Here is a 20146-nt window from a genome sequence, read left to right as displayed (position 1 = left end):
TTAAATGAAGTTATTAATAAGAAGCTGGTTAAAGTTGATAATGGTTGCTTGATAATAAACTTTTTATTAATTATTCAAAAACATTTTTTTTGCCTTTCAATAAAACTTCAAAAAGTTGTGAATTTAGTGTGAAGGTTAATGGTTTTCTTGTTGAGCAGAGTGATAGTATAAAATACTTGGTAGGGTTTTGGATGATAAGCTAAATTGGAAGAAATATTTGAGTTCTCTGAAATTGAAATTGTCTAGGAGTTGTTATGTTTTGTCAAAGTTGAGATATTATTTGGATACGAGTACTTTAATAATGGTGTATTATAGTTTGTTTTATCCGCACATCCAATATTGTATATCTGCTTGGGGTGGTGCTGCTGACTGTTACTTAAAACCAATTGTTTGAATGCAAAAGAGTAATTAGGTATGTTTGTAGTGTGCCTACCTTGGCCACAACAAACCCTCTGTTTAGAAAAACTGGTGTACTAAAATTAAATGATGTGTATAGATTGCAAATTTGTAAGTTGATGCATAATACTATAACAGGATTTGATGTAGAACACAATAGAGTCCTGTTAATATAAGAGTGATTGTTATAAATTAATGAAATAAATTTTGTTTATTGTTAATTTATTTGTTTTTCATTTTGTTATTGTGTTAGGTTTAAGATGGTTCATTTTATTTATTTATTTTTTATTTTTATTTATTTATTATTATTTTTTTTATATAGAAAATATAGGTAAAAGTTTAAATTTAGTACAAAATGTTTATTTATTTATTTTTAGTTTATTTATTTATTTAATATTTATTTAACTTACTTTTTTTTTTTTGAGTTTTGTACCAAGTTAAAACTAATAAAGTTGTAGAACACTTATTATTTTATTGATTTTAGTGTTGATGTATATATATATATTTTTTTTTTTTCAATAAAAATAGTTACTTTTTTTTCCTACTTACAGTATTTCTTTATTCTAGTTTGTTTTTTCTAAAACTAAATACTTAAAATTAGATATTGGTTTATTTGAGTTTGCAACAGCTGATTGTGAGTTCACACTGGTGGCAGTGATCACATGATTGGATTGTTGATGTGTTTTTTGTTGTAGCGCCAGTAGATACTTACTTGGGGATTTGAGCTTCATTGTTTTCCCACACTTTGTGGTTTTTGATGTTGAGATTTTAGCAATGTGAGTGTTTGTCAAATGACAGTTTTTTGAATAAAGGGTTAGGATTAGTTTTTATTTTGGTTAGTTAAACATTTTTTTTTAGTTTTTAGACAGATTTATTTTTATTTTTAATTAATTTTTTTTTTCTCAGTAAATTTAAAAGATAGGGCAGGTGGAATAACACGTGATGAGCTCAAACTCACTTGCTTGACCTTCAGAAAATGTTTATTGCTGTAGAGGGGAGAGTGGGTTTCTTCTGATGTTTTTCTACCTTTAAAAAAAAAGATGGCAAGATTTACAAGTAGATGGAAAAAGTCTTTAGGGCTTTATAATAATAAAAAAATTGTAAATATATATATTTTTTAATGGTAAAAAAACATCAGTCTCAAACTCTACCCCTTGCAACAATAAACGTTTTCTGGGGAGATGTGGTGTTGCCATGCATTGATGTTACTCAGGTTAGTTTTCAGTCTTCCATGCTAACTTTTTTTGCTTCATAGAATGGCTACCCTGTAAACAGTGTAGTAAAAGACTGAGCTAATTTTGTTATTAATAAATAGATTTAATAATTTTTTTTCTTTGCAAAAAATACAAATTTAAAAGTTTTTTTCATACTTTGTCTGGATAGAATAAAGCCATAATGTCCGACAGTCTTAAAGGGGCACTGCTTCAAAAAAAAACGCCCAATATTCAAACTTATTTTCACAGTCACCCCTTTTACAAAAACTTCAAACAAATCACTAACTAATACAACCGCCCTCGGTTATTAAATATCGCCGTCCACTTTATTTCTTAATTACCCATTTACTTTTTCCTCCTCTTTCTGGAAACTGCCATCTGATATCGCCCTTTTTTCCATGTTAAGAATCCATGGTTGAGTTCAAATTTAATTTCCAGGTGAAATATTAAAAACAAAGCTTAATTTAGGAAATTAAAAATCTAAGATATAAAATTTTAATACCCTCAAATAACTTAAGTTTACAAGGTTTGATCATATCATACCAATTCGATCTTAAGACCGATTCTTTTGTGGTCTGAAGATTGTACTGGTATGATCAAACCTTGTTAACTTGAGCTTGTCTCATGGAAAATTAAAATCCAGGCTTCGGTTCTGTAGATTTTCGCTAATGTTTTTGTTGGTGTTATAACTTAATACTTGATTGATAATTATGAAATTCTGGTAATCATGTTTCTCACCTAACTTTTTCACTCACATTTTATTTCCTTGGTCCAAGATGACATATTATTAAATAGGCTGCTGTTATTTCAAAAAAACGTCAAGTTTAATGTATTTTGCAAAATTCTATTTTTGTAAGTTAAAAACTTAATTTATTAATTTTAGTTTAACATACGGTTTGATACCGATTTTATTATACGACCACAACCCTTCGGTAGACTGAGACCGGTTTCGTTCCTTTTAGAACTCAGTCTACCCAAGACTTGTGGTCTGATGCAGGGTCGTGTTTTGACTGGTTTCCTGTTTCCTGTGAACCCCTGAAAAAAAGAAGAAAAAAAGATTCTTAGAATATCACTAAAAACGTTGTTTATTGACTTTGTTTTGGTTATTTGATAAACTTTGAATAACGAATGTTGAATTTATAACACTAAAAGATTATAAAAGTTTCCTTAAAAAAATGCTCGTTTTTGCCCAGCTGAAATAGATTTCAAATAAAATTTTAATTGTGACATGATAATAGGTAAAAGTTTTAAAGTAGCATTTTTTTTCTAAGAAACTTTTTTCTAAGATGCTCTTAGTTCCCATTATAAATTGTTACTTAAAGTAAATAACTTTTGATTAAGTATTGTTTTTTAACTAGTAAGTACAATTTTACTTAAAAAATGTCAAATATAATCACTTAAGTTTTATTTTACTTAGTTGATTAACAATGTTGTGTGAAGCTTTAAACCTTGAAAAATTTAATTCAGATAGTTTTCAAAATCATCTTTAGACCACCACACCAACTGACAATTTGTTCTTTTATCATTTAATGGTATTTTAATATTATTATTTGAGTTATTTTATTTTTGTATATCTGTTGGCCACAAATATGATTCTTGATTTTTAAAAATATTCAAAATCTATTTCTATAACAGTTTCCAGTATAATTTATACTAAAATAAAAATAAAAATAATTAATAAATTTATAAATAAAAAAGTGTATAAAAACAACAAAGTTAATCAAAATAGTGGGAAGTTTTAATTTATAGTGTTTTAAAAATGATTAAATATAAAATAACAAATTTTTTTTAAAGTTAGTGGTTTAAGTCAAAGTTTCAACCAATTTCATATAAAGTTTAATAAACAGAATTTTAAATTATCTATAAAAATAATCTTTTTTTAACTAAAGATATATTATTGTAACTGTCATGATTTAAACTAAAACTTTTTAAAAATTGTCTAGAATATCTCCTAGAAATATATATTAAATAGAATATAAGACTATTTATTAATACAATTTTTCTCTGATATAAATAACTTATATATATAGTTTGAACAGTTAGATAGGATCTAACTTCTGCTAATGTTACAATTTTAGAATGGAATATTCAGTTAAATCAGGAACAAATTTTTTTAATACAAAATTGAACAAATTAACCTAGTAAAAAAAAACTCAGGGTAAAAGAATTCAACAACAGTTGGTATGACAGAAAAAGCTGGTTGACAGCTTGCCTTATCAGAAAAAAAACTTTTCTGCTTCCCATGTCTTCTGTTTAAAGGTCAAAGTATTTGGTTAAAAAGTGGGTCAGTTGGTTTTATTGCTGAGGTTTTAACTATTAAAGTAGGTATTTTATTTTAATTTTGAAACAAGCAATTTACTATATCAAAACAATTAGGTTTATACAATAAGTTTAATTGTAAGGTTTTTTGTTTTAGGTTTTTATTTTTATACAGATAATACCAGGTCTTGCCACTTTACCTGGAAAAACCTAGAATTCGACAATTTAGACAAAAATAACGTGGAACTTTGAACAATTTTAACATTTTTAATAGTAAAATTTCGATTCGACACAAAAAATCTGTTATATAAAGGAGATTTTTTTGTCATCATAATTTTTTTTATTATTATAAAACACATTTAAAGTAACTTTACAATATCTTTTTAATGTTTGTATACTACTTAACACAGTTTCTTATATAGAAATTAGATTAAAACTAAAAATAGACCCAAACATTTGTACTTTTAAAAACCTGGAAGAAACTTAGAAAACCTGGAAAATTTTTTTAAAAAACGAGTGGCATTCTGTACAGTATATTAAAAATATTGTAGTTTAACTAAAACAAACTTTTTAAAAGTAATTATTTACAAAAAAAAAGTAAGATATTCTAAAGATTATGTTTATTTACTGTTTCTTTGTGTGAATTAAAGAATATACTCATTTTACAGCTACAGCTATTTTTTATGTAAATTAGATTTGACTCTCTTTCCAAATTAATATAATATATTTGTTTTAAACAACTCATTTGAATTTTGATATACAATTTGTAAGTTCATAACTTTTTTCTGGTTCTTTTAGTTTTAACTTATCTGAATTTAAAACAGTATAACAAACAAAAAATATAATATTTTTCTATTACTACTTATATGTTTTTTTTGTTTCTAAGCAGAAAAAATAACTTTAAACACAGAGTTTTTTGCGTAGTACGCACAATGCGTACTTAACTGGTAGTGCATACATAAGAAATGCGTACTTATGCGGCAAAAAAAAATTGTGAATCCCTTTTGAAAAATGTCTAGACACGCCCCTGGTCTGATGATTGAATTCGTATGAGAAAACCTTTTGTTAACTTGAGATTGTCTCACGGCATACGACCGTAACGACAGTTCAGGCTTAGGCTCTGTAGACCAGAGTTTCCCAAAAAGGACCACTTATAGTTATAGTTTGTTGAATGATACGCTCAAAGTATTTGGTCCTAGGACAATTTCAGAAACTTAGAAGGCCTTTAACTGCAAAGGGGGGCCTTGGGTAATAAAGAAGCTATAGGGAGTCATGAGGCCATAATTTGAAACTTTCACTAGTTGGTGATGAAGAGCAAAAAAATGTCATAGGTTTGTTTAGGATAATTTTGAAACTTTTACTAGATATAGAGGGAAACTTTTAAAAATTAAGGGGACATAAGCTGTAAAGGGGGGAGGGGGATACGAGGCAATAAGTTAAAACTTGTACTAGATATTGTGGAGTTAATGATGAAGAGCAAAAAAGGGTCTTAGACGTATTCAAGGGTAGTTTTTTTGAGAAATGTTGTCGGAGGGGGCCATAGCTTTGTTAAATTCATCTTATAATAAAAGTTTGGGAAACTCCGCTGAAGACTTTCTCCAATGTTTTTGTTGATTTTAAATTTAAACTGGAATTATTTTTACCAAAAGTTTTTACGACAGTGAGAAATTAAACCTTTATAAAACAAGTACCTTTGCTTAATAGTTTCTTTTTTAACTGAGATTAAGTTTTTTTAACCTTGATTGAAAATAATTATTATTCAGCTAATTTACAAAGTTATTATGCTATAAACCTATGTAAAATAAATTTACAAATTCTATATTCTTAAAGCCTTTGAAAGTAAAAATTTTTTTAAACACTGTAAATAACACGATATAATTCAAGATTAGCTAACTATCTGATTAATATAAGTTTATTCGTAATAATAATAAGTTATAGTTATAGTTTTAATGAAATCAACACAGAATTTTTAGTACTGTAAATAAGGCTATCAACTATAAACGAATTTGTTTAAAAGCATACTTGGTTTTAAAAACAATCAAAAATTTTTTAATTTTTTTCCTTCAAGACTAACTTTACAATCAGCTAATTAAAATATTCATTTATTTTCTGTTTAAAAAGTACAAAACAGTACAATAATATTACTGAAAAAATAAGCTATTAAAAAAGATGTCACCTGGCTTATTTAAAAGTATTAAACATTTAGTCAAAATTAAAGTGATGTACTTGTATAATCGTGAACAATTATGAATAATAACAAGAAAAAGTAGTATCGGCAGTTACGAAACTACAATTAAAATAGACAAACCAGAAAATGTTAAATTAAACTTATTAGTAAAATAGTCTTCGATTATATTTTATATCAATTTTGATACTTGTAATAGTATACCAGTAAAACAGAAGAAACCAAAGCGAGTTAATGCAAAAAACATCTAATCTTATACAAGAATATCTTTATCTCAAAAATAAAAAATATAAAACATTAAATTAAAAAGAAACATAGTAAGTTAAACGAGAATAATAGACTTATTCACAACAACTCTTTTAGGAGTGACTTAAAGTTTTGTAAATGTTAAAAAAAAGTAATTTAAAGTTACATGAAGAAAGATAAGAACGTTTAAACAAATAAGTTCTGAAAAGGTTAAACTTATTTTTCAAAACCAAAACTGGACTTTTACTGTAGTTACTTTTATATTTTATCAATAAAAAGTTTTGAAGAAGTAATGTATAGATAAGTTTAAAAAATCTTTATAATGTTAATCATACAATGTAGTTCAATAAATAAGTTATAGTTTTGTGAGGTCTGTAAAATTTGTAAAGCTGTTATGTTTTTTTTTGTTTTATGAAATTAATATACTGTAACGATAAACAACAAGAAACCTTTTATACTCATAAAACTTTTGCGAAAAACAAAAAAAAAATCCTTAAAACTGAATATACATTATAAATTCTTAAAGTATACTTTTATAGACTGAAATGTCTTCAATTTTTACTTAATATAATCGCACTATTCAATTTTTGGTATACATAATTTTATACAAACAAACAAATTGCGATAAATTTAATCATACTAGTTATCTTAATTTTTGAAATTTTAAAATGAAACAACTTCACGAAGCAAAAGTTATTTAGAAAATAAATATTCAAAGGTATTTTATTAACACTCAAAACAAAAACTAATACTAAATTTATTGTTTTATTTTTTATTAACTTTTTATTTAAATATTTTTTTTACAAGTAAAAATTGTGTAATTTTGCTTTGTAAAAAATACTTAAAAAAGTAACCGTAATTTTAAAAGTTGCACGCTATATAGCTTATATAAAGAATATGTGATTTTTTATATATATAAACAAGTATATATTAAAAGTGGTTAAACATTTTTTATATAAAATGGTTTATAAGTTCAATAGTAAACGAGAATTGTTCTCAAATGATGAAGTATGCCTCACATAGATAATAAAAAGTAACATAACGTAATATTAACAATTGTTAAAATTTATTTTTGTGTTTCTTGTCTTCTCAAGAGCTGTATTTAAAACTAGCTCGTTAAAAATTAAATTAAAAATTGCTGTAAATGTATGGTAAAACTTCTTCTAGTTATTTTCTATGATTTTATTTTGACCAAGGTCAGTTTATAGTCACACAGGATGGCTAGTCTTTTTGCTTCTATATTCATATTTTATAAAAGCATCTTTCACCTCAGTTTGTGTCTTTTGTAAATAAAGTTTTCTATATTGTTAGTTAGCTTAGAGCGGGTATAACAAAGTAAGGATGCTTATATTTATGTTATTTACAATTTAAAACTTACTTATAAGTAAAAAATCTACCACCTAGCAGTCGTTATTGTTTTAATCGCATGTTTCTCTCAAGCTTATGGTTGTTGTTAGTATGATTTGGATTTACAAATTACTACCTGCGTAATTTTTTGAAGTCGAGTTCCCGCTGGGCCATAATATTTTTTGATTTAAAATATCCGGCCAGATCCACGGAACCTAGTTTTTAAAGTTGTAAACGCTGAATTACACCTTAGCTACTATTTTCTTACTATATTATTAATAGTAACCTATCACCTAGGTACGCACTGCCTAGGTACGAACTGTCAGTATGGTACGCACTTTTTAGTCAAAAAACGCTGTGTTCATAATGCAATTTTTTTTTTGAAATTAACAAACCTAAAAGTAGTAATACATACGTATTATGTTTTTAAATAACTTGTACTGTATTAAATTTAGTAAACAATACCTAACGGAACCAGAAAATAAGTTATGAACTCACAAGTTGTATATCAAATCCAATATTTAAAACAAACATATTACAGTTTATTTATTTAATGAAAGTATTGAACATTGCAAACCTAATGATTGAAACGTAAATGTAAAAAGCGTGTAAGAATTTAAAATAAAATTCAGATAAATAAAACCATATATATACAATCAAAAAAACTAAAAATTACACTTGAAAAAACAATGAAATTGTTAAGCACTTTTTCTTAATTCTATTACTGCCAATATTGACTGTAGAGACCACAGTCTTCTATGAGCACCACACCATTTTATAATTTACTGTTTTGCTTTCTTTCAAAACAACCAGTTAGAATGTAAAAACTGCTAAATAATAAGTAAGCAGGAGTAAAGTTTTATAACCTTAAACTGGGGCAAATCAAAAGTAAACACAATTTAATAAAAGCATGATCAGTATTTTCAAGAGTCTATATTTATTTAAAACTAGTAAATAATTATAAGTACTGTGTAAACTCGTCGCCACTGTTACTTATAATGATGTTTTTGCTTAGATGTAGGCTACCTACAGCCAGCAAGCTAAAACTCGATTTGAAAAAAAAAGAGTTTATGGTTTGAGCAAAAAAGATGATTAACTCAGAAAAAAAAAGGTTACGAATTAGGGAAGGTTATTGGTTAGCTGCATTTTGCAAAAATCTATTAAAAGTTATTACTTTAAATTTAAGCTTTAAATGTATATTTTAGCAATATAATGTGAGCTATAAGTAGTTTTTTTTTTTCAAAATAAAAAAACTGTTGTTAGACTTAAGAAAACCGTTATAGGATTAAACTTAAACTAGAAAGTGATTTTGAAGGTGAAGTTTTGCAGATATTCAAAATCAGATATTCCTATATTTTGAACGCTTTTTTGCAACTTTTCAAAAAATTAATTTAATCTATTACACTTGGAAACGTTTTTTAGTTTAAACAAAAAAAAAAAAAAACGATTCATCATGTTTTGAAGATATCACGTTTTGACATTTTTGATATTGACTAAAAAAAAAACATCAAAAAAAAAAATTATGATCTTTAAGTACAACTAAATTTAACTTACTTACTATTTATAAAAATTAACACGTTTCAAATAAATTTAATCTTTCTATACTGGAACAAAAAATATTTAATTGATTTATCTTGCTTTGTAGCAGGGGCGTGTCTAGGATTTTTTAATTGGGGTGGCCCAACATTTTTATTTTCAATAATAGAGTATTATCAATAATAGTGTAATAGAGTAGCTTCAGTTAAAACAATTTGAAAATGATTTAATTGCCTACTATTATGACGTAGAACAAGTATAATACTGAAAACAAAATTATTTTTTCATAAAATTAACTTTAAATGTTTTAAATATTTATTCGTATATATATACACATATAGCATAATATATTTTTTTTTATATTGTTATGTAAACACTGAAATAGAGAGACTCTTTAAAACGAATTGTAGGTGCCGATATGTATATTAATAAAACACTACGTTTTACACATACAGCTGTTTCAATGTTCTGTTAGACAGTCTTTAGTTCGTTTGTTAAATTAAAATCTTAAAACATAAATCAAAAAGTACATGGAATTAAAGAACAACTTTAAGGACCCTACGTCACTAAATAAATCATTAAAAAGTATAAGACACATTAAGTTTGCATAAACTTTCAAAACTGTTAAAATAAAAGCTTAAAAAATGTTTATAATTACTAAAAAGTTCATTTAGTTTATTTAAAGCTAGATTTGAGTTTAATTTTGAAATCTGTTGTTTTTTCCATATTGCAGCCATGTTTTAAATTAAATTTAAGACTAAAAACTACGCTTTCGAAATATATTTGGGATTTGAAAGATAGAAATAAAGATTTTAGCATTAACTGGGAAATTTTAGCACGAAGAAAATAATTCAATTTAAAACATGGCTGCACTCTGTTCAATATGGAAAAGCAACATATTTCAAAATTAAACTCAGATCTAGCTTTAAATAAACGAAATGAACCTTTTAGTTCAGTGCTTATTCACTTATCCGTACATGTTGGGTTTCTGTAAACGTATCCGGATAAACAATTTTCCGGATAAGTACAAAAAATAATATAACTGATGTATACTATGCAATGCATAATAAATAATATAAACTTAATTGTAAAAACAAATAGTAATTATGAGTAAAATATAGCAAAAGCTAAATTTTAGTTTAATTTATTTAACAATTTTTCTAAGGTATTAAAAACATCAGACTTATTAACCCTCTATACGTTTTTGAGGGTCCAGAAAGTAAAACTCATTATTTGTATTTCCACCTGGCTTAACTTTCAAGTAAAAAAACTTACAACTAAAATTTAAACTGATGTAGAACTGCTACAGTCTGATAGGTATATTTTACGTAAGTTTTATTTGCTTTAGTGTAAAGTTTTCCCTTAACATTATTTTTTGTAACATACCTTTAAAAAAATAACTAAGATATAGATTAAAAGTTTGTAAAAATATAGTTTTCAAACTTAATGAAAGTAAATATGCTTTGTTAAAATAATTATAAATTAATTTGACATTGTTAAATCATTTTCTAGATTAAAGCAGTCTTAAACTAAATTTATTATCAAAATTAACTAATTTTAATGAATTAAGCTAACTAATATTGTACGTATCTTCATTTACGTATCTTCAACTTCAAAAACTAAAGAAAAACTAATTTCATAAGTATTTGACAATTAAACAAACTGTAAGAGTTTAAGTGTATGTTGAAAAGCCAAAAAATGCGAGATTTTTGCTTAAAAAATTATGTAAAATTAAAAAGATAAACAAATAGTAAAGCAGTACTCCTGTTTAGAACTTTACTCTAAAAGTTTATCAAAAACTATAACTTTACTTAATATATTTTGACTGTATTTATTTTTCCTTACCAAGAAATTGTTATTAAACAACGCTTTATAATAAAGATTGATAATTTGTTTTCAAAATATGGCTTAAAACTAATCCTATGTACTGACATTTCTCATTGATTTCTTGTTTTATATCTAATTACTTAGGCAGCAGTGTCAGAAGTATTGCGAGGCAAAATAAATCAGTTAATTTACTTTTGACTATACTGGAATCAATTTATACTTTAGGAAAAAAGAAATGTTATTAATAATAAAATAAGATCTTTTTGTATAAACGCACTAGCATTGCTTACTTTTATCTAAAATGTTTATTTAGTTTTATTAAAATAATTTCTTAAATAAGAATACTTTGATATAAATGAGAAGCTTTATTTCTTGATAAACTTTTAAGTCTCTGTTATTAAATGTCAGCTGGTAGATTATTAGTTGACAAGTATATTTTTTGATTTTACTTTTTATAACATCAAAAATAAAAAGTTTACAACTTAACAATTAGCAGTTTGTAATGTAGCATATTATGCTATTTACACTTTTCATAAACTTTTTTACATAAATAAAGTTTTGCAAATTAAATATTATTCTCACGACCGGTTTCGGTGGCAAAAAATTGCGACCTTTTCAAGCAAATTAAAATATTAAACTGCACATAACAATGTTAGTTATCCATATTGTATTTAAAAACTTATTCATTCGTGAAAAATATAAACAAAAACTAAAATGTTACATAATCGAAAATTCAAGCATGTTAGAGTAAAATTAGGTAAAACTAGTACTAGTTTATAAAACTAATTGAATTTAATTTTTATTTATATATTGAGTCGAAGAAAAAAATGCCACCGAAACCGGTCGTGAATAAAATATTAAATTTGCAAAACTCTACTTAAATAAGCTGTTTACATTCCAGTAAATTGAACATTCTATTTTAGTTAAGGCAAATAAATATGTTAAATTTTTTACATAAAGTTAACTATACATAATCAAAAAACTTATAAAAGCTAATACTACAATAAAGCTAAATTGGTTATTTTAATAACTCAAACGTTACGTAAGACTTAATACGTTACTACTTATTAAAACATTTTAAAATTGTATTTTAAAAGACTTAAGAAACACATCAAGCGTGATTAGTAGGTTTATATATACAAAAGAGTCATTTAAAAAAATGAAATACTGTAATGAAAATATTAAACAGTCCTGGAAAAGACATTAAATTGTATCCGTGGTGTATGACTCGATGACCGTGAGGTTTTTTCGCACACTAAGGCTTTATATCAAAAGTTTTAAGCGCTTTTTTGTCGTTTAATAAACTTGAAAATAATATAAAACTTTTTTTTTTTGCACTTGTAGAAATATAATCATGGTATTTTAGTAAAAAGATCTTGTAATTGTTATCAATGCTTGTTTGACAGAAAACATTCTTAACTTTGTACGACTTATTTATCTCGTATTAGTTTTTATGTAACTGTTTAAACGCTCTTGGAGTTTAAATTTTTATTTTAAATAACTTCAATGTTAGCAACTTAATCTCAATTAGTTAAATCCTATCATATATTTTATTAAAACTATTTTAAAAATTGTCCGATTTTGATAATCAGAAAAGTTAGGCTACCACAATTTTAAACAATAATTATTTTCTGTTAGCTTATCTAGCAAACTTTAAATTTAATATTGATTATTCTTTAAACTACGAAGTTTAAGAGTGTACTTTAGTTAAAGGTCAGCTTAAAAGTCTACTGACGAATATTCAAGACAAAAACTAATATATTATTCTAACGTAGTAGCTTGATATTTATGAATTACGAATAAACAACTTGATAATATCTAGTAAAAATTAATTTCAAAGAAGTAAATGAATTTATTAAAATGTTTACAACGTTGTTCAGCAAATTGAATCATAAAAACAGTTTTAAAGATATAACATGAAATAACTGTCAATTATTCGATTAGCTTTCAAGTCAAGCATACGTGGAAGTTGTTTTCATGTAAATAATCTTTTAAGAAATAGAATTTTGAAAGTGCCATGACATTAAATAGGAGTGGTATGTATTTAAACAACTTAACTCTATAAAAAGTAAATTGATTTCACAACAAATTGCTTAAATTCAAAACTTTAGGATAGTTTCATAAAACTATATAGAGACTGTGAAGTATAATTTTAATAAAACATTTAATTTAGTTATGTTTTTATAATAGTTCACTAAAATAATATTAACTTATTTTTTCTTAAACACTTAATACTAATTAAATTTTTGTTAATGAAATGCTTTTCAAACAGGTATTGGTTTTAGCATATATTTTTCTTACAATAAATAAGTTTTGTGCGTTTTTTTTGTATGTAACTTAATTTAAAGTAATAAAGAAAATTTAAAGCACTTTTTATTTGTGCTGTTTTTTTTGATGTTTTAGAAATTATTAGTAACTGGTTAGTTTAAGATAAATACAACTGTAACAAGTTTAGTTTGTTTTTCTTTCTTATAAGTATAAAACGTGAAATGTTGAACAATTTTATTTAATTAGATAAAAAATGGTATAATAGTTGTACGACTGTAAAAACTGCTAAAGTTTATTAAAAAAAAACTGTTGTGGAAAAGATGAATGTAATATGGAATGCTTTTTGTTTGTGATATTGTTAAAACTAGAAATAGTTTGTTTGCTTTTAATTGAAGACAGTTTTATTGGAACTAGTAGTATAACTAGTTTGAGATAGAATGATCCTCTTTAATATAACTCATTGATTGATATAAACTATTTCATTTTAGTCTAAAACTGAACAAAATAGTTAGCATAAAACTAAATTCACGGAAATTAGTTATAAAATATTAGTAAAAACTGTATGGCTTTCTTATACAAAAAAAAATACAATACACATGAAAGATGAAAAAAAAAAACTTGAAACTATTTTCAAAAACTAATAATTTTTTGAAATTTGATCGTTATAACTTACGGATTCTTTCATGCTAAGCTTGAAGACAATAAAAAAGGAACATTATTAAATACACAACCATTAACAATGCTATTAATTGTAGTCTTGGCACGTGTCTAAGACTAAGAGTGTTAACTTTTGAACAAAATATTCAAATGAGTCGTTTATAAGTTTTTATTTTATAAGTTTTTTTTTATAAACATATTTTAGAATTACTACAGCCTAGTTAATAATTTAGTTCAATTTTTTGACAGAGTTTTCTTTTAGTTTTTTATTCAGAAATTTTGTTACGTACTTAAAAAAACATGTTACTGACCAAAATCTGTTAAAGTATCTAACAGTTTAAACTCACATTGAAAATTTTGTATTTAACATGTCAGTTCAAATAAGTCTCTAATTTTATTTATAAATAATTAAAATTAAAAGCTCTCTTAGAAATTTTATATACGTTTAACGATAATTAATTTTTAATGTATCAATTAGATTGAAAAGTATAACATTTAATCCTTTTAAAATATTCAGACTAAAAACAAAAAGGTATTTTTTTCCTTCAATTATTCATTACAAAAATTAAAATTAGCAAAAACGATTTTGAGTATTTTTCCACGACTACTTAGCTAAAAACCAATTTATAACAAAGTAAAACATATGCCTTAAATCTATCGCTCTTAAGATGGGTTCGCCAAAAAGTACACTAGTTTTTTTTTTCATTGGGCACAAAAAACTTAGTTAGTTGAATAAAAACTTCATTTAACCATTAGTCCATAAAAATGTTGATATGCTAGTTGTTGTTGTAGGAAAACTTCTCATTAAAGCTGTAGTACACTCAATACCTCAATTTAGTTAGAATTGTTGTGCAATGCTCGATCTTGCCTGTAGTTTTAAAGTTTAAGAACTTAAGATTATTTTTTACTACTGATTTTTACTTTAAGTTGTAAAAAAAAAGTATATTATGCTTTTATAAAACTATAAATGAAAAACAACTTAAGTTTTAGTGGTTTATATAACAAAAAAACGAAATACTAAATAAGAAATGTTTATCAGCCATTGGAAGTTTTTTGTAGTGTAATCGAGCAAAAAGAGAAAAAATAAGAGCTTCAACACTTTTAATTGACTTATAAAACTTTGTTATAAATCTAATAGCACAATGTTACAATTAGGGTATTTAGTTATCAAGATTAGAAACATAAGAGAACTATGTCTTTAATCGACTATCAATGCTTATACTGGTTTTATAAATAAGCATGTGTTTTTAATGTTTTATATTTGTTAAAAAATAAAAGAGTTCTAAGGTTTATCAACCGTGAATGCGACGAAAAAACTATCAGACCAAAAAAAAAAGTCTAAAATTTTAATTTTTTGAGTTAAAAAATAAATTTGTAATATAAATACACCTATTCCAACATTTGTTCTTTTATTAACTACTTGCCTCACTCTAAATAGTTTATTTCTTTAATGATATAAAACTTTTTTAATGCGAAAACTATTAAAATTTTATACAAACTCAATATGTATTAAACGGTATACAATGTTTAAACTTGTATAAGACTTATTACTAATTTATTTGTTTAGTAGAAACTAATAAATAAGTGAAAACTATTATTTTAAAAATATAAAACCTTGAAATAAGTTAAGATAGATGTATTCAGTATTATTACAAACTCTTTTCTTGGAATTAAATCGTTTTTAGTTAGGTCAATACAAAACTTTGAACTTAAAAAACAATGCTATTTATATTTGATTTACAGAATAAAAATTGACGTTTATAAACGTAGTATCCATCGTTTTTTATTTTAAATTTAGTTGCAACTAACTTTTGTTTCTCTTAAAGTTGGATCGTTTCTTACTTGGACCTCTGGCCTTAAATTAAACTAAAAATAAGTTAAATATTACAGAAAATAGCCTTTATTTAAACCAGCATTACAAGCTATATTTTACGAAGAATACTTTTATTTTTTATGCAATTTTAAACTAAAATTAGTAATTTACGGTATCCGGCCAGATCCAGATCAATAAATTAAAGAGAGCCAGACTCAAATTTCTACTGTAGAAACAAAAAGTTTGTAAATTTTAAGGTATTAAACTAATTTTTTTAAAGTAGCTCCTTTTAATTAATCAAACTCTAAGCCAGCAGGCACAGGTTAAATGCAGCGAAAATAACTGACCCTTGCGTTTTGGCTCGAAAAGAGTTTGTGCGAAACAAGAAAATATAAAATTTTACGTTTAACGTATTTACTAGTGTACTCTATATTCAACTATGAACAAATTGTTATTATTTTTTAAACAAACGAAATTTCCAAATAGATTTGACTGGTGAAAAAACGTTTGTAATGATTCAGGCCCGTTATCAATAAAATGCTGTGGACGCGTGTTCTAATCAAACGATAAAGTAAAATAAACCCACACTTTAAATACTTATAAAAATCGTAATTGGTCAATGATGTGGGGTTAAAATCAATTTAATCCATCTTATTGCTATAAAACCTGCAAAATCCCGAAGGTAAATTTTAATTTTCACTAAATGGCATATGCATTTTATAAGATCAATATAAGCATTATGATTGATTTTTAGCTAATTTGTTTTCCTTTTATCATGACACTTCAATATTCTTAAGTATTGTTTTTTAATTTTAATGAGGTTTTTTTTGTTCAATAATCAATTAATATTGTACACTTTGTTCGGTATAATGACTGAGTTGAAAATTTAGCAAACAATTGATTACGAATTTACATTAAAGTATATCAATATATTAATAGATTAAAAACATACAAATCACTATTAATAGATCATAAATACGTGTTTATATTTTTAGAAACTTTGTTGTTTGGATTAGAATGCTAATTTGTAAAACTGGTAGATCAATGGTTGACATACAGTTTTATCTTTAAGCTGTTTTGTTGGAGAAAAATTTAACCATTAATTTTTATTTTGGTGTAAGTTACAGAAAATTGTTAAACTGATCGTTTTAATTAGTCATAATATTACAAAAACATATGATAAAAAACTGAATAAAAAGAAAAATAACTTTCAAATCATTTGTAATTCAGATTTTCAAAATCTGTAAATTATACTACATTAATAACAGCATTTGACTGCGTTTTGCTATCAGAAAGTTTTGAATTTGTAAACAAATAAACAAACTAATAAAATTAATATATGTTTTGCTCATTTTTGTTATACGTAACTGTCTAACACAAAACACTTAAAATTGTTTTAAATTTATTGATAATTTCAATACACTATTACACAAGTATCGTCGAAAAATAGTTTTAAACGATACTTTTAAACAAGCGGATGATAAAAAAACGAATCAATTTTAAGGGCGGGTTTATTGTCGTATGCAGAAGTTTTTCGTAAGCAAATACAAAATTTATTATTTAAAAAGCTATTATATAACGTACTTTTTGTTGTATAACAATCTCTACATGTCTCAAACTTGTTTTTGAATATTTTAACAATAATTTCAATGTAAGTTTGCTATTAGATAACAAACTAAAGACTAAGTTTATGATTTCAAACAGTTTAAATTGATTTAGTTTGTGTACTAGATGACTTTATAATTAATAAGATATCAGCTAATTGTGAATAGAATAAATCTATTTATTTATGAAGTTTAGTCATACATTTAAGCAATAATTTTAAGTTTACTTTGTTTAAATTTTTGAAGTTTTTGTTTTAAAACTTAAAACTTTTAAAAAAATTACACAATTCAATTTTCTTAACTTCTTAAGTTTACATTTTTGTTACCTTTTTTCTTTGATGTTTTTTAACAATTGTAATAAAGATTAAGGTTTAAAATGTAGCAATGCATTTAGACCGGTTCCAAAAATATCAATATTTTAAGAGTTAAGTTTTAAAATAATTTTCATCAAGATAAAAAAAATTACTAAGGATAAACAAAGGAAAAAGAAAGTTTTACTGTTGTGTAACGTTTAACAATATGTTTTTATGGACATCAAATTTTTTAGTAGGTAGCATGTATATTTCAAAACTAAACTAGTATGATAAGTAAAAAAAAGAAGGTAAGTTTAGTTTTAAATCTTTAACTAACTTAAATTTAGATGTTATTTCTAAACTATTTTTTTTATTGTTAGCCTGAAACAATAAAACTATCAAAAATAAATACAGTTTGTTTGCCTTCTTTAGTCTTAGACTTTAAATCATAAATTGATTATTGTTTACTAATTTGGTATTAATGAAGATGCCCGAAGGGAGTAGTAGGTAAAGAACAACCACAAAAATTTTGTTTTTTTTCTTTTGTTACACCGTTACTTATTTATGCTTAGTTTAAAAAAAAATTAAATAGATATCATTTAAAACATAGTTATGAGCTAATCAAAATAATGGTTATCATAAAAAATACTCGCTTTATTTTAGAAAGTTTAATAAACTAATGGCTTAACTGAAAACCAACGTTTCTAATAAAGTTTGACTAAACTAAACCACAAGACCATCTGAACAGCAATCCATACGATATTTTGCGACTTGGTTTTGTCCTCATCTAGGACTCATTGGGCAGACATAGCAACGATGACCGTTGTAAAAAGCGAATCAGATATGTTTAAGTAATTTTGCAGTATTTATTTACTGATTAAAATAAATTTACTAATTACTTATGTTATATTATATATATATCATAAAAATTGGTCTAGCACTAAAAAAATAAGTAAAATCTAGAGAAATCTAGGAAAATTCATGTTTTTTTCAATTTTATTTAAAGATATTTAGGGGTTTTTTAGAAAATTGCAAAAATCTAGGGATATCTAGAGAAATTTAGGGATAGTGGAACCCTGTAAAGTTAGTATAAACTAGCCTGAGTCAGAATGAGGTTTTTAAAAACTGAAAAAAAAACTTTAATCTAATAATAAGTAGAACAGCTAGCCACAAGTTTGTCAATTTTAAGTAATATTTACATTTAACAATCTGAAATAAAGTTCTTAAACAAAATTAACTAGAAAATCAAAAATTTTGAAAACTGGATCAGCTCAAACTCATTTAAAATCTAAAAGAAAACTAGCCTGAGTTTTTCAAAAAATCTTAAAACTAGCCTGAATTTTTATAAAAAACTAAACTAGCCTGAGGCAGCCTAAGATTTTCAAAAATTCCCAAAAATTTTCAAACTAGCAGGGTTGCCACTGTTTAAGTCAAAAAAAAAACTAGCTAGAGTGAGTATAAACTAGCCTGAGTCAGAATGAGGTTTTTAAAAACTGAAAATTACTTTAAACTAATAGTCAGTAGAACAGCTAGCAATAAGGTTGACAATTTGGCAGTAAAGTTTTTAATTTTACAACATAGGTAAAGAGTTGCATTTCTGAAATGTTTATTTCAAAGTTTAAATATAAATGTAAACAAATATAAATTAGTCACGTGTACAAAATGAGCCAATCACGGTAGGTGTTTAATTTTAACTTACTAAAATGACTCTTTTTAATTTACACAGGGTTTGTTTTTGAAAAAAATACCTTTCTGTATGCTCTTTTTTACTAACTAGATCCGAACCTTTTTTCAGAATCAAGATCCGACCGGATCCGGATATCAGACAAAAATGGCAATATCCGGCCGGATCCGGACCCGGACCCGGATAGTGAGTCCGGTACATCACTAGTAATATATGCTTTAGTAAATTGCTAGAAAATTTGATTTATTGTTTGATGCTAATTAAGTATTTAACTTAGACTTGTGTTCATCGTTTATGTCGATTCCAGGCCGTAAAGTTCTATCTTCTTACATCGTTTCAAGAGTCTAAAGTTTTGTATGATGTCAGAGTTTTGGCAGTGTGCGCAATTAAAAAGGTGGTCTAAATTTGCGTTGTATCTGTCTGTTTCACAGTGGTCTGCAGTCTGTCAGAAAACTTGTCTCGATTTCTCTTCTATACTGTTGATGCTCTGATCTACAGAACAAGTGTATCTAAAAATGAAATTCGCTTCAATATTTTCTTAGCATTTGCTTTTGTTGCTAAAGTAGTCAGACACTTTTTGCTGGTGTAGTACGGTTTAATTACAATATGTGTCTTTCGAATATAAATGATATATGCTTTTAGAATTGTAATGAACAATTAACAACGTAAGCTGCTGTGTAATAATAAATATTATTGCTGTCTTACTTCTTTTCATTTCTCGTGTTAACATTTTTGTTTTGTGTGAATGTTGAATTATCGCTTAAAAAACTTAAGGAAAACTGTTAAATTTAAATTTATAGGACTTCGTGGATATTAA

Source organism: Thalia democratica, chromosome 2 (assembly GCF_965202585.1).
Source record: "Thalia democratica chromosome 2, ktThaDemo2.hap1.1, whole genome shotgun sequence".
NCBI lineage: Eukaryota > Metazoa > Chordata > Thaliacea > Salpida > Salpidae > Thalia > Thalia democratica.
The sequence above is the reverse complement of the archived record's forward strand: the minus strand, read 5'-3'. Positions refer to the sequence as shown.